Genomic DNA, 15969 nt, shown 5'->3' on the forward strand with positions numbered 1-15969 from the left:
CAGAGCAACACAGAGGGGTATTTCTGGAACAGAGAGGTGAATTGCAAAGGAACAGAGGGTAACTGGTAGTGGCAGCAACTAAAAAACTGCACAGAGGACTGATAGAGTGAATGCCAGGACTGGTAAACTCTCTCCAAGGTGAATTAGTGGAGCTCGGGTCTTTCAGTTCAAGAATGCGCGAACTAACTGTGAATTTGGGTAAATTTGTCTAAATGTAGGTTCTGTGGATGAATTTCGACCCAAAAATTGAAAATAGGCACTGGTTACTGGAGTTTGCTGGTAGGTAGAGTGTTCTTCACTGGTTTTAAGCTATCTTTGGAGAATTATGGACAAAACCAGGCGCAGAGGGAAAGATTTGGATAAATACCTTATGAATTGCTGGTAATGGTTACAAATGCAGGTAGATTGGATGCGCCCATGGTATTTGTAGCGATTTCTGCAAGTTGGTGACAGATTGGTCGTAAAATGCATGCAAAGCAGAGTGATAGTTGTTTTGGCAAAAGTGACAAAAACACGGTTTTTTTGGCGAAAATATGGACTTTTTGGAAAATTGGCGCTTTTTTTGGATGACGTCAGCATGACATCATCAGGTGGGGTCAGGGTCAGGTGACGTCATCGAGTGATGTGGCGGCCTGTGAGTGGTCCACGGGGAATGGTGAGGTGGCGGACAGGTTAGAGCATTGTCGGACAGGGGCGCTTATGCGGCGGCGATGTGGCATGACGTGTGCACGACGTGGCGGTGACGAGGACGTGACGTGAGCGTGACTGGTCAGGGGTAAATGGTTTTCTCGGACCGCTCCGGATACGGAAGTAGTATTGTCAGAGGGCGGTCCGAGAGAATATGGGGGTGACATGTGGCGGAGGCCTGACGTCACCCTCTGACAGTTTCTCGGGCGATAACGGTAGTACATCGGGACCGACCCGATATGGATATTTGCCGTCGGATGGGAAGGCCCAGATCCGACGGTCGACGGGTCATCAACATGTCAGGGCGATATGGCAGCGGGCAGGAGAATAAAATAATGTTTTTTGCGAAATGCGCGCCCGACGGAAACTTTAGAAAAGTGGGTTTTCAAGCAGTGTTACGGGCAAAATGTATTATGTGCGGGTTTATTAACAAAGCCGGATTAAGGTTATTAATCCAAGCTGATCTTGGATTAATCCCAGGATTAATGTATGAGCGCTCTTTGGGTCGCGCTCTAATGTTTTAGCGCTTACACCATTTAAAACCAAACTTAGAGCTATAATGCTCGGGGAAGGGGATACATAGGTATTTCGGGGTTTTTTGCATAGTTTACATAGTAATAGGGGGAATAGGAGGTATAGGGGGTTAAATAGTAGAAGTTAGGGGTTAATATGAGTGGAAGAGGTGGATGAGGAGTGGAAACACTAAGTTTTACATGGAATCAACTTAGTTTAGGGAGTAGATCAAAATGAAAAGAATTTTACACAAGAAATGTGGCTTTTAAAGAAACAAGAACCACCATAAGACCTTGACTTTCTTTCATGAACATAACTGGTAATGGGATGTTAGCAATGAATGTGAGGGGGGGAAAACAGGAAGTTAGACATGCTCCTTTGTATTGCTGCAAGATGATGGAGAAGAGGAACTTCTCTATCCACTGATGTTTCCTTTATGTTAGACCAGCAAAATTCAATTGAAAGGAATGACATTTCTGCAACCCCCTCTACCTACCCATTAACTTGCCTAGCATTTTTTGTTTCTTCATGGAGGGTGCACTTAGACTTGTAGACCCTCATGTGCCTTTTCTTTTCTTTTGGCTTTTTCTTTTGATTTTCTATCTAGAACTACCCTTATTGCTTCCAAGGTCCCAGATTAAGCAGTTGGGAACCTTAATTCTCTACCTAACTACTGGTCTGCCAAGATTGAATAGTTTGGACAGACTTCTTTCTCTATTCTACAACAAGAAATTGAAACATGGCATGATCCAGATTAAGCTGTTGGATCACCCATCCAAAATTGAGTCAACATCAAGCTATGTACACATATTACCTTCTCTTGAAAATATGGGATCTTTGCATCACCAAAGCAGAGCATATTTGGAACTTTCTTTGCCAATCATGAAATATGAAACCTATTGGTATAGGTATCTAACACTATGTACATGAAAATGAATTTATAAAGCTGAGCATGGGAATGCCCGCCTCAGCTAGATCATGAAAAATAGTATGAAAATAATGTATTGTATTGTATCTTATTACAGGTCTCCTCCCAGCGTTGAAAGAACTTCGGATCCTCCTAATAAAGCATTTCACCCGATAAACGGCCTCATACTTTAGGGGGCAACTATTATAAACATTTTTGTGCCTTACAGCTATAAGCATGAAATGTCCATAAACCGAGGGATCCTAAGTCCCTAAAAGTGTTGTTCCGACCCCTAAAGGAACAAGGTCAACAAATTACAGCTTCTCCCAGAATTTCTCCACCAGAAACTGCTCAGAATCAGTCAAATCAGGATCATTTCAGCTGCTCCACTAGCTAGCTGCATTGCATAGCACCCAAATACACTAGCTAGGTGCGTTGCAACGCACCTAAATGCACTACCAGGATTCGTTGAGCGGGAAATGACAAATGGCAGTGTCATTCTGCGAGGTGGACAGACAATGGAAGCTTCCAGAATCTTCCCCAATGACACTTGCCTCACTGAGTTCGACCAAGGATGAGTAAGAGGCTCTCAGCCTCCAAGTGGAAGCAAGAACTGACAGAGAGAAGACACTAGTCAAATCATAAGCTGACTCATCTTCCTTGCATACATCTATATATGGATCCCTGATCCCAGAGATCCAGAGGCTGGAATTTGGTTTTGAGATAGATATCAGAGTATTGGGTGATTTATGCTTTGTTGGAGGTGAAGAGGGGATTCTTTGCTGGGAGGTTGATGCTGGATCAGGAATCATCGGTTGTAACTCCTCCTGGATCTTCTTGTTATATCAATAAAACTATTTGAGTTTCTCCTACATGCTTGTGTATCATTGATGTTTGTTACATTTGTATGTTTAGCTTAAATCTGATCCTAAGCTATTTATGAATATAAATCCATGTCTTTGTGTAGTTTTCTTCTTCTGTGATCTTACAGGAACTTGGTGAAGCTGAGCAAGTAAGGGAGCAGGTAGCTGGAAGCTGTAAAAGAGGAGAGAGATTGGATCAAAGGACTAGCGCAAGACACAGGTTGGTTCATCCTATTCCTCTTCGTTTATAGTTCATAAGGAAGAATATGAAAGTAGTTTTCTCTGTTTGTTTCTAAGGTCACTGTCACACCTTAGTGGGATAGGGTCGTTTTGAATAGACACTTTTCCCGTTAACACTGCCTTTCGAAGACCATGTTTATCTAGATTGGTTTCTTAGGAGCCTTTTATCACCCATTAGAAAATATGTCACACCCCATTTTCCTCAGACAAAGGAAGAAGCTCTCCAAACCGCTCTAAGATAGGAATTTATTTATGCGCAATCTAGTTATGTCTATACTATCATTCCAGACCTCCCCCGTCCTAGAGGTGCCAATGCATTGGGGGCATCCCATGCCACCGAAGGTATTGTTGGAACCCTTTCACACCCTTCACCATAAACTCAGAAAATTTATGTCTATTCATAGGGGAGAACCAGTTCCTCCAACAATTATGCCCTTCCTGCTAGCAACATGTTTTCAAGGCCAACCAATGCTCAACCTGTCTACCACATCGTTGCTCTTCCTTATGCACAACCAAGCGCTCCAGCCCCTCAAGCATTAGTGCTGCAACCTCCCATGCATCCTCAGCCCTAGCCATCACTATCCCCTCAGGGTCAAGTGTTGGTGCAACAGAGTGTGACCAATCCCCGAAATTTGACGAAAAAGAATAAGGGGAAAGGTAACAAGTGTAACCAGGTGTCACACGGAATGAGTCGATCTTGCGGACAAGATTGACCTTCCTAGAATCTAGCGATATCTAGTGACAAGCAAGCCAATCAAAAACTATCTTTCTCTAAATATGCAATATATAAACAAAGGCAAACAAGTGTTTTAGGCCTACCTTGGGTCCAATGCAAGTTTGTGGAAGCCTTGCTCCTTTGATCCAAATGAGCTCCCTTGTAGCGAATCTGCAAACACAAACAAGCAAACAAATTAAATAGCACCTGAAAAGCCAATATCATAAAGCATACTTATCATGATGATCAAGGAATTCATGAAACAAATGACATAAGACAATTTTTTGAGAAAAATGAATCTGATTGTATTAATTCAAATCAAAGAAGAACTTTACAACCTATGCCTTGATGCTGTACAAGCTCCTTCCAGGGTCCAACAAGAAGTCTCCTCTACTTTGACAAGTTTCACTCTCTTCCCAATGAAGCCAAAAAGGTATGTGATCTATCCTCTCAAGCTTAACTAGGAAGTCTCAATTCCACCAGCATTTACCCTCAAAAATGTTCAGCTTCTAACCTCCCTAGCAACCAGCCCAATGCCTTAATTTATAGTGCAATGGAGGGAAGTTACTAGGTCCTCCTTCAAAGGGATAAATCCCTCCTTCAAAGGGATAGCTCCTCTCATCAAGGGATTAGCTCCTTCTCTTTTGGGATGCATGAACCACCTAAGAGCGAACAATCCACGTCAAAATTCCTTCTAGAATCATCTAGAATTAACCCAAAGTGAGTTTTTTAGAATAAACTTGCGCCTTTTTGACTTTCATAGGGGTCTGCACCCACTCCTTTAGGGACAGAGCATGCAGGTCCACAGGTATTGTGAACAACGGGTGCGGGACCGCAGGCAACAGTGAGAGAAAGTGCGGAACCAGAGCTATATTGATTTTCAATGTCTTTCTCTCATTTTCAAAGCTTGACTTTAAGAGCTGAGGTCTGAGACTTGCTTAGGAGGATAGTACAAGTGATGATAGACCCATACTAACTGCAAATAGTCATGGTGACGATATTTTTGTGTAACAGATTGCCCCCTAAAGTGCGAAGTCTGTAGTAGATGAGGATTTCATTTATCATTTAGGAAGAGTGAAGTACTTTATCATTTCGAGGATCATCTTGTGGAGAGCCCGGTTGGAACCTGTAAAAACATTCAATGCAAAATATATATATGAGATCATATCATCGTTGAGGTAGGCATTCCCATACTCAGATCAAAACTGACTAGAAAACTAACTACTGCTATGATATAGGAATGATCTTGTAATACGTCACAAGTATAGACACATGTAGACACAGTATGGACACAGCCATCTGTTTATGAATAGTCCACTATATAATGAATACAAAATTCCTCGCAGCCTGGATTGTGGAAACTAGATCCAGGGTCTTCATTTCTACTTCCCGAAATAGTACGATTCTATCCATGCGAATGAATGTGTTGAAGTCGAACATGGTAGAAACCACTTGATTACCAGCCAATGATGTAAACTGTTAACAAGTGTGAGAGAAACCACCAGTAATGTCAATGGCTCTCAAAGTACTCAGTACAATCCATGAGATGTGAATAGATGTGTTGATGTCGAACATGTCATGGAGTCCTTTGATCGAAGGTCAATGATGCAACCTATCGTCGAAGGCGAGAAACCTGCCATTGAGGCATGTAGATGCCAAGGTACTGACGATTTCTAGATCATCCTTCTAGATAATGAGCTGAAGTCGATAGAAAGCAATCCGTCATAGGCAAGCCCACAACACGAAATCATAGATCAAGTTGAAGAAATTTAGTTGCAAGGACTGACTCAGGGATGGTCAAGATGGATGACAAATATTTTGCAGATGAATGGCTTATTGGAACTGACCTCTTGAACACATAATGGCACAGCAGATGGTTTGGTGACAATTGACCCAAAGTTAATACCCAGAAACTGGCTGAAGACTTTCAATGTGGTCTGATCAACTGTTAGGAAAAGGATTTCCCAACCCAGGTGATTGAAAGTGTCGTGTTCAAAAGTGGTTACAAAGTATGACAAACAGGCTCATTTTTCTCTCTTTTCCCCCACCATTTCTGGCAAGTAACTCTTTATTTTTGACAAGCTTGAGGAGGATAACATTTTCTTGATTATAAGCTCATCCTTCGGATGAGTCCAACTTAGTTTAAATTCGAACCCTAAGAAGGAGTGGTCCATTCCTGTTTGTAATTGAATAGGTCCTTTACTGTTAAATTTTAACGAGTACAGTATAGGAGAAACTCGGCGTTTTTCAATTTTAGAGAGTTTAAAAAAACTTAAGAAGACTCCAGGGTTGACCTTTTTCGTAAATTTGTGTCTCCCAAGCCCGAAAAAAGTATAAAATAATACTTGAGAGAACCGCTTGATCATTACGACCAAGGAGTACTTTTTGTAATTAGTGCCTCTGATCCGAAAAAGTAAAAAAGCGATCAATGACACGTCGTTTTATAACCAATATCGAATTTGAAACGACAAAAATCCGGCAATCTTTTCATGTTTTTACGGTCAGAAAAAGAGCTGTAAGTGGACCGTCTTTTTAGTTTCGTTTTAACGAGTTTAAAAAGAAAAAATCGACGATCTTTTCATGTTTTAGGAGTCAGAAAAGAGCTTAAAGGTTAATCTAATGTTTTTTCGTCGAAAATGATCGATTTCCCTTGAAAAATCCGTTATCCTGAACAAAAACTCAAACATTACTCATACTTGTTTAAAATGGATAAAAATGCTACAAAAGTTTACCTTTCTAAAGTGAAACATAAACAAATTTACAATTCATTTATTCAAAAAACTTATAAAAAGGGCTTTCGTCAATTCATTTTTACTGTTTGAGATTTGGGTGAGAAAATAGAGCTTTTGGTCAGAAACTTCCTGTGAAGATTGCGGAAAATCTGTCAGTCGGAATCGAGCGTCGTCTCCTCCAGGTAATCCACATCATCCTATTCTTCAAATTCATCCGTTTCAATTTGTTTTTTAGGGTTTCATTTCATTTTTTAGAGGATTTTTAGGCTAGAAACCCGTGCGCGAGGGATCGCAGGCATAACACAGGCAGCCTACGGACCCCGACTTTTTCTCAATGGGGAAAAAGTCATGGGTCCACACCTACCGTGAAGGTAAGGTGCGGACCCATGCACTGTCTCTAATAGAGAGGGTACGGTCCCCACAACAAGGGTTTTTAACCCTAAATTTATCAAAATTCACCCAAAAAATTCAATTTTTTATATTCTAATTCGCCCTTTTGATGGATGTAGAGTATACATCATGCTTGATTGGCGAGAACGGGAGCATGAGGACGTAGATCTTGCCACGTTAAATCACCAACCTTCGATTGATGCATTGAAGGCATGCGACTTGTACAGATTTTTGGCCATACCTAGCATGAGGGACCAGGTGGACTTCTTGTAGTGGTTGGTAGACAGGTGGAGCATACAGGACCAGTGATTCTCCATTGGTTGTCACCAGCTCGAAATGGAGCTGGCATACATATACTTTTTGACTGGTTTGCCTAAGAGAGGTGAAGACTTGACTCTATTCGGGACTAGGCTAGGTGGCCAGTCTGTCGATAGCCTCCGGCTAGAGTTCTGTAACAACCAGACTAGAGACAAAGGGATAGACATCAAAACCATATCCCGTCCTGAACTCATGGTGATCGTGTTTACTGTTACTAGGCTCTGTGGGAGTGCCGCACTACATATAGCCACTGGATCCCAGATGCGGATGGCAGTTGACTGCTTTCGAGGCACCATCTTCAACTGGTGCGATGCTGTGTTGGCTAATGTAAAAGGCCAACTGACCAGAGCCAAGAATGGACAACTGAAGACCTTTGGATATGGTGCTTTAGTTGTGAGCTTTGGTCTGGAGAGGGTCCCAATGTTGGTCCCGCAGCACCTCACTGTTGGAGCTGGACTTCCTCGAGAGCCCAAACTGATGCGATGGGTTGCAGTTATGGCCTGTCATCCTGATGAGGGGACAGAGGTCATTCGATTCAAATCTGAGTATTTCCATTGGTTGGAAAACCAGGTTTTTGCTATTCAAGACTTTCCTTACGCTGGGGTAGATTTTCGCAGTGACCCGGACATGGATCTTCCACCAGGAGAGCAATGGGATGACTCAGGTAAAATCATTTTCAACATTTTGCTAGTTTATTTTTTTTTGTTTTTATCTCATCCCAAAATTGATAGTAAAAGTTTCAAATGCAGATGTGGGTCCACAGCGACCAGCCGCTCTCCGGCCTTATGAGAGGAAACAACCAGCTGCAGTGGCACCAGCTCCATAGGACGAATCAGCAGAGACCTTGGTCGAATTGGAGAGCCATCTAGAGCGTTTGACAGGAGACATTCCGGAGACCGGCATAGATGACATTCCTTGTCGACTACAACGCTATGTGATTGGGGTCCCAGGACCTTTTAGGAGGTTCCTTTGTAAGGTGGCCCATATAGTGGTTTCTTATCGAGATCATCACCAGTGATAGGATGATCACCTATTGTAGACACATATGACACTTTTGCTTTTTGTATATCATTTTTGCCGATCATAAGGTGTTTTTCAACCTATGATCGAGGACGATGTATATTTTGACACACTCCTATATTATATTATATCACTATTATCGGCTTATCTTGTAAAACATGTTATGGAATGTTTTTAAATTTATTTGTATGATTATTGCAAATGTCTACTTAACATTCGAGAAGCAATTGCATCTGCTAATGTATTTAAAGATCTTGGAATACGCTGATATTCAATATAATCAAATTCACATTCCAAGAGACACACTCTCAAAAATAATCTCAATAACACTGGATTTATAATGGCATATACTCTATTAAGTTGTAATACAATGAGTTCAGAATCTAACCTCACTATCAAACTCTGAATCCCAAATGAAATAGATTCAGATAATAACTCAATCACTGCACTATACTCTGCAATGTTGTTCGTTGTTTGACCGAGGCTTACCCCATGCATAGATACCAACTCGTCAGAGGGCGAATAGATAACCCAAGCTGCGAAAGAAATGTTCCGTGTATTACAACAAGCACCATTAGCAAAACCAATGTATGTTTGGAGAGGCATCGACATCTGCAATATCAAGAGTAAAACCAAGATAAGAAGGAATAATGACAAAAAACACTCTCTAAGCTAAGCACACTTTTTAAACTAAAACACACCAGCTAGAAAGAAAACTAACCTAACTAAAAATCTCCACACCCATATTTTAAGCATAATACCTCTTCAGGCAAAGACCATTTCTGGGTTTACCTAAAGAGTCCCCGTCAAAGTCTACCAATTCATAGGCCCTTTTTGCTAGCTTTCGCTTGACAACATAGGGACCATGCCACATAGGAACGAATTTTCCAGCGCCTAATTTATCATTAGCTTAATCATACAATAAGACTAGATCTCCTTCTGAAAAATTTCGAGGGGTCACATTTTGATCATACTGAGCTTTAATACGTTTTGCATGAGTTTCGATCGCCAATGCAACATCATGTCAATTCTCATCTAGTTGAGCTAAGTATAACAAACGTTTTTCCTCTTCGGAAGTGGCTGGAAGTAACTCGATGTCCATTTGCAATGACGGGATTTCGCATTCAATGGGTAACACAGCTTCCAGACCATAAACTAGTTGGAAAGGAGTGAACCCTGTTGACGTCTTTACGGAGGTTCGATACGCCCAAAGCGCTGAAAATAGCATGTTATGCCAATTCGACCGATGAATCCCAATGATTTGTTGGATCATGATGACTAGAGCTTTGTTGATGGCTTCAACCAGACCATTAGGTTGTGGATAATAAAGAGTTGAACTATCGTGACGCAAGCCAAGCTGGCCTGTAAGTTCAGTCATCATAACGTTTCGAAAATGATGCCCATGATCAGTGATAATCGCTTGTGGAACACCAAACCTAGCAATTATATTATTGAACATGAAAATCGCAGTTGTTTTGCCATCTGCCTCAAATGTAGGCATCGCCTCGGCCCACTTGGTAAAATGATCTACCGCAAGGATGATATATGCATGCCCCCCGGCCGAGTGAGGGTTACATGTAATAAAATTGATACCCCATTTTGCAAACAGGCTGATGGAAATTATAGGGTGGAGAGGAGCAGGTGGAGTGTGCATCTTTTGATCAAAAATTTGGCAGTTGTGGCATTTTCGAACCGTGTTAATACAGTCTTTAAACAAAGACGGCCAGAAGTAGCCAACGCGCAATATCTTTTGGGCTATGGCATACCCAGACATATGACCACCACACGCTCCAGAGTGACAGTCATTTAGAACCCTTTCAGCTTCCTCATGAGTTAAAGAACGTCGAAAAACAGAGTCCGCCCCATGGCAATAAAGAGTATCTCTAATAATTCTGAATTGTTGGGACTGGAATCGTATTTTTCGACGTTCTGACCTTGATATTTCTAGCTGAAAGGATTGGGTCTGGAGATAAACGATGATATCCCCATACCATGGATCTAAAGTGCTGATTAGAAACAAGGATTCGTCTGCTATGGGCTCCTCCGCCACAGTTTCCGTGTCAGCGTGCGGGAAGTCACACATTAACTCCGCAAAAACTAAAGATTTCTTCGACTTAGATTTTTCAAATTCCAAGTCGACCTCCTGCAGGATGACAATCCATTTGGAGTAATTGTCCCCTAGTAATTTCTTGGTTAAAATATAGATCATAGGGTTGCAATCAGAAATTACTGTAGTTTTACGTAGTAAAATGTAATGACGAAAACGTTGGACAGCTTGAACAATTGCCAATGCCAATTTCTCCACATGTGAGAATTTTAGCTCAGTTGGATTTAAAGTTCGACTAAGGTAATATATTACATGTTCAGTACCGAATTCATCTTCCTGAACTAACACCATTCCAATGGTGGAATGGGAGGCGGCGAGATACAAGAAGTAGTCCTGGTTGTAGTTGGGAGGATGCAATAACGGTGCATGGGTCAACACATGTTTTAGTGCATCAAAAGATTTCTGAGCTATCTCATCCCAAAAGAATGGAGTATTCTGTTTCAACAACCGAGTAAAACCCTTTATAATCTCAGCGTAGTTAGGAATGAATCGGCGTAAAAAGTTTGCTTTCCCTTGCAAACTTTGGAGTTGGCGAAGACTCGAAGGAGGAGGAAATTTGACAATAGCTTCAACCTTCGAGGGATCGACGTGAATGTCAGCTTTCGAAACAAAAAACCCTAGTAACCAACCCGTTTCTATACAGAAAACACACTTGTGTGGATTCAATCTAATCCGATAATGCCTACACCTCATAAATATTGCTCGTAAATGGATGAGATGATCAGCTTGATGTAATGAATGAGCAGGCAGATCATCGAGATAGGGTTGCACAATGTGCTTGATGTCATGAAACGCGTAAGACATGGCCCTTTGAAAATTTGCCCCGGCATTCTTGAGCCCAAAAGGTAATTTGCAATAAGAAAATGTCCCCCATGGACAAATGAAAGCCGCTTTTGGTTGATCAGCAGGTAGAATATTGATTTGATTGTATCCGGAAAAACCATCCATGAAGGAGAATATTTCACTGCTGGCACAATCATCAATGATTTGATCGATATAGGGAGTTGGGTAATTGTCTTTTGGACAGGCTCGATTAATGTCCCTATAATCGATACATATTCTTATTGTCCCTTACTTTTTGTTAACTGGAACAATATTCGATACCCAATCCGTTAACGGAATTGGACAAATGAAACCTGCTTTGAGTAATTTTTCAACTTCTGCTTTAATAGCAGCAGCTTTTCTCGGGTGAATCTAATGCAAACGTTTCCGGAAGGGTTTAGCATCCGGGTAAGTTTTGATTTCATGAACAACAATTGCGGGGTCAATTCCTGGAATTTCCTCATAAGACTAGGCAAACACGTTGCGGAATTCTTGAAATAGGGCCTTATATGTTTGAATTTCATCTTCTGTACACGAGGCACCTATATGAATGTTTTCAACAATTCCAGGCTTAACCGAAATGTCAATAGGAATAGTTTGAGAAATGTTTCCCAAATTTAACTCGGAATCAGGATTTTTCATTGGATTCTGAGGTTCCTTGACATATTCAGTCGTAAAAATTGATGAAAAATCATTTTCAAAACGATCACTCTCGGGTAAAAACGAAGATCTATGATGGAGATCTTCCCATGGTAAATCATCGACACATAGGATTTCATAAATTTGCTCATCAGTGTGAACAAGTTCACAAAACATTGTTGAATCCGAGTTTGATGTGAAAAGTGATTCCTCATGGACCACATTCATTAAGTCAATTTTGGTTGAAGATGGGTCGGTAAACGACTGCACGGCCTGATATGCAATTTCATATGGACTCAAAGGCATAACCGCACCAAATGAGTCTATCTCAGATTCAGAAGGTACGATCCAAGGATCGTCATAAACAATGGTGTCTGATGAAATCATATGAATGGCTGTAGTAGAAGACGATGCGTTGATAGGAGGAAAAGGAAAAGTTCCTAGTAAACCGACATCTTTAACTAGTCCTACTCCAACATCCTTATACGGGATAGTCGTTTTACCAACATGCTGAATACTTTCAGAAGAGGCCGGGTCGGATGAAAAGTAAGTCAGTTGGTCTATAGTTATGATCTTTCCATTATGAGGGAACTTTATAAGTCGAAAGACCGATGAAACGACAGCTTTCATAGCGTAGGACCAACTACGACCCAAGAGAAGGTTGTAATCTAGAGGGGCATCAACCACCTCCACATCTAGATTAACAGTTTTGCCTTCAACCCCTATAGGTAGATCCTGTAGAATGCCAAAAGGATGAAACCCACAGCCATCAAAGGCCTTTAGAATCATTGGGGATTGATTTAGCGAAGGAGAACCAAGCGATCTCCAACATTGTATCGACATAATACACGTTGAGGATCCCTCATCAATCACAGTCCTGTAAATAGGTCTGTTTTTGACTAACACTGGGATCTGGAAAGCCATTTGATGAGGTAAGCGTGGTGTGCTATTTTCTAGATCGAAAATTATAAGGTTCGAGTCCTGAACGTCAACACCTCCTATAGCGACAATAGTAATTTACGTTGTGCTGGACATGATTGCAACACTTCCAAAGCCGACATTGCTGAAGGTGAAACAGCTAAATCCTCAACAATGTTATAGTTATGAGCTGCTCTCGCATGTGGATTGGAAGCTGACTTTTGAAGTATACCCTTGGTGGGCGGTTTGATTACTAAGTCTGGGTTAGGTTTCTCGATCTGTAGTGCATCGGAACCTGGAGCTGAGGTTGATGGGTTAGAATGAGAAGATTCTGCTTCTTTACCATCAACAGGAGTTTTACTACCATAATCATGCGATCGAGTCGCAATCCTAACATAGGACATCATCAGTATGGGTTCTTCATTGGCATTTGAGGAAGAACCTATCATATTACTGTCTTGACTTGGAAAAGGATCCTTCAAATCAGCAGGCGTTTGGGAACCTTTGACAATCTTCGCAACCTCTGCAAAATGAGGGCAGTCTCTTGTAAAATGCTCTTCGTCACAAATGAGACAAGGATAACGAGGTTTGCATTTCTCATCATTTGATTCCGCTTTTTCTGGTTTCTCTTTCGAATTTTTATCTGTTTTATTTTTCTTCTTCCCTTTCTTCTTACCACCGGATTTTGATTTGGCTGTAGATGACTCTACAACATGAATATCGGCGGAAATTTCCATGGAAGAATCTCCTGTCAGGGAATCTGGCAAGGTTATGATAGGAGAAGAATTCTTGGAAGACTTCTTCTTACTTTTGGTATTAACCATACCAATCATACCATCAGTGGCATGAGACCCTGAAGGAGCTGCAGCGATTTGATTTTGCTTAGGAAGATCATGGATTTTCTCATGTAACGTACCTGACTGAGTATAAACTAATTCAAGGTACTGTGCTTGAGCAATTACTTGCTCTTCAGTAACGACTCCGGCCTTAGCTACATCCTCAGTGATATTTGGCAATAAATATTTTACAAACCATTCAGCTAAGATCTGATCCGAAATAAAAACCTTCACTAAACGCCGTCGACGTCTCCATTCATGAATGTGATCTGAAATGTAAGTGGACGTTGACTGCTTCAATGACGTTAATAATTCCGTGCCATTGTCATATCTGACAGGCAACTGAAAATGAGTTAAAAACGAAGTAGCTAACTAACTAAAGTTATAAAAAGTGGCTCACGGTAACTCAATGTACCACTTGGCCGCAAGACCAATCAGAGTGCGCTGGAAAAGCCTTAAACGGGTTGAATCATCTGAAATGGAGTTAGATACACACCAGAGGTGATAAGTCATCACATGGTTCCCGCCATCATAATGACGCAAATTGAGGTGCATGCCCCCCAAGCTTCATTGCATTCAACGTAGTGGTTGGAATGAAGTTTACCTTCGAGATCTTTGAAAGACTCGACTTGGATTTTATGAGATCGTAATAAAAGACTCGATTTGGAAAGGGAGTTGTTTCATTTTTTAATGAAGTTGACACAGTAAAAGAACTATCCTCATGCAACCTTTGATCACAACTCATAAGGGGTCATGAAGGAAAGATCTGGTTCCAATGCCCCCAGTACATAATGTACAACAACACTGAATTGATCGTCATATGATGTGGGTATGGTAGGGCTTGGAGGCAATACCTCGCGATGATCCACACCATTAAAATGGTTAGATTTCTTCTCAATATTTGATGGTGTAGAAGATATCATATGGCAGGTTTCCACTGTGGCCACTTCCGCTAGATTACTTGGAAGTAGGAGGGAAAAAGTACCCATTAAGGAAGGGTCTTTTAGGAGACCTACTCCGACATTTTGAAGCGATTGAGAGCTTCCATGGATCATTGGAATGTTTCCCGTAACTTGTGAACTGTTGGGGAGGAAGGTCTATTGGTCAACGATTGTAATTCCTCCTTCGAAGGGAAATGAAATCTTTCTAAAATAAGTTGACATAACAGTAGCCATAGCATAAATCCAGGGCCTTCCCAGTAGGATGTTGTAATCAAGGTTTCCATCGATAACTTCGATATCAATTTCTACTGTTTTCCCCCCAGTTCAACTTGCAAGTTACTTAAAATCCTGTACGGGGTGTATGTTCATCTGTCGAATGCTTTTAATGTCATTGATGATCTTAACAAGGGTGGTGAGCCTAAAGTTTTCCAGCAACTCATTGACATAATGCATGTAGATGCCCCCTCATCAATAATTGTTCGATGAACAGTTTTGTTGAGGGATTTCACTTGTATGAGGAAAGCGAATTGAGCTGGTAACTGAGGTTCGTATCCTTCATGATTAAAGGCCACAAGATTGGAATCTGCCGGGTCAATCCCACCTATTGTTGATAATAGAGCCTGCTTTTGGGAGGGGCAATTTTGCAGTACTTCAAGTGTGGACATAGCGGATGGCAATTGGGCCAGATCTTCCACTATATTATAATTTTGTGCTACTCTGGCACGAGGATTAAATGTCGATTTGTGTACTACTCCCTTTGGTGGCTTTATTGTTATCTCAAGAATGATGGGTGGCACAACTTCGATTGAAGTTGTTGTTGAACTACTAGGTTGATCTGTAGCCTTGTTGTTCGACAGCTGTGGATTCCTGTAATCTTTATTCCTTGTCGATATCAAAGCATCATTTTGCTGCTTCGAAATGGACAACATAAGCACTTGGGATGGGGAAGCATTGTCATTAGCAACCAGATTGGTTTTCGGGTTTGGAAACAGATCAGTCAACCTGCTGAGGTATTTGAACTCTTAAAGAATTTCTTAATCTTAGCTTTATGCAGACAATCTCTCATCCAATGGTCCTCATCACATATGTGACATGGCTGACTAGGTTTCTTTTGCCCAAAAAGGTTTCCAGAAGATTTTTCAGGAGTCGAATCATCCTGTTTCTTCTTTTTATTTTTCCCTTTCTTCTTTCCCCCTGGTTGCTTCAGTTCTTTGCCTTTGTCGGTCCACACGGCATTAACCTTCGAGGTAGGAAATTTGTCATTTTCCTTTTTACTAAAAACTACAAGGGCTTTACCAGATGGGGCCTTTGCGGTTTGCGT

This window comes from Pinus tabuliformis, chromosome 6 (genome assembly GCF_031772625.1).
Source record: "Pinus tabuliformis cultivar Carrire ecotype Pingquan chromosome 6, CPIR1, whole genome shotgun sequence".
In the NCBI taxonomy this organism is placed as follows: domain Eukaryota; kingdom Viridiplantae; phylum Streptophyta; class Pinopsida; order Pinales; family Pinaceae; genus Pinus; species Pinus tabuliformis.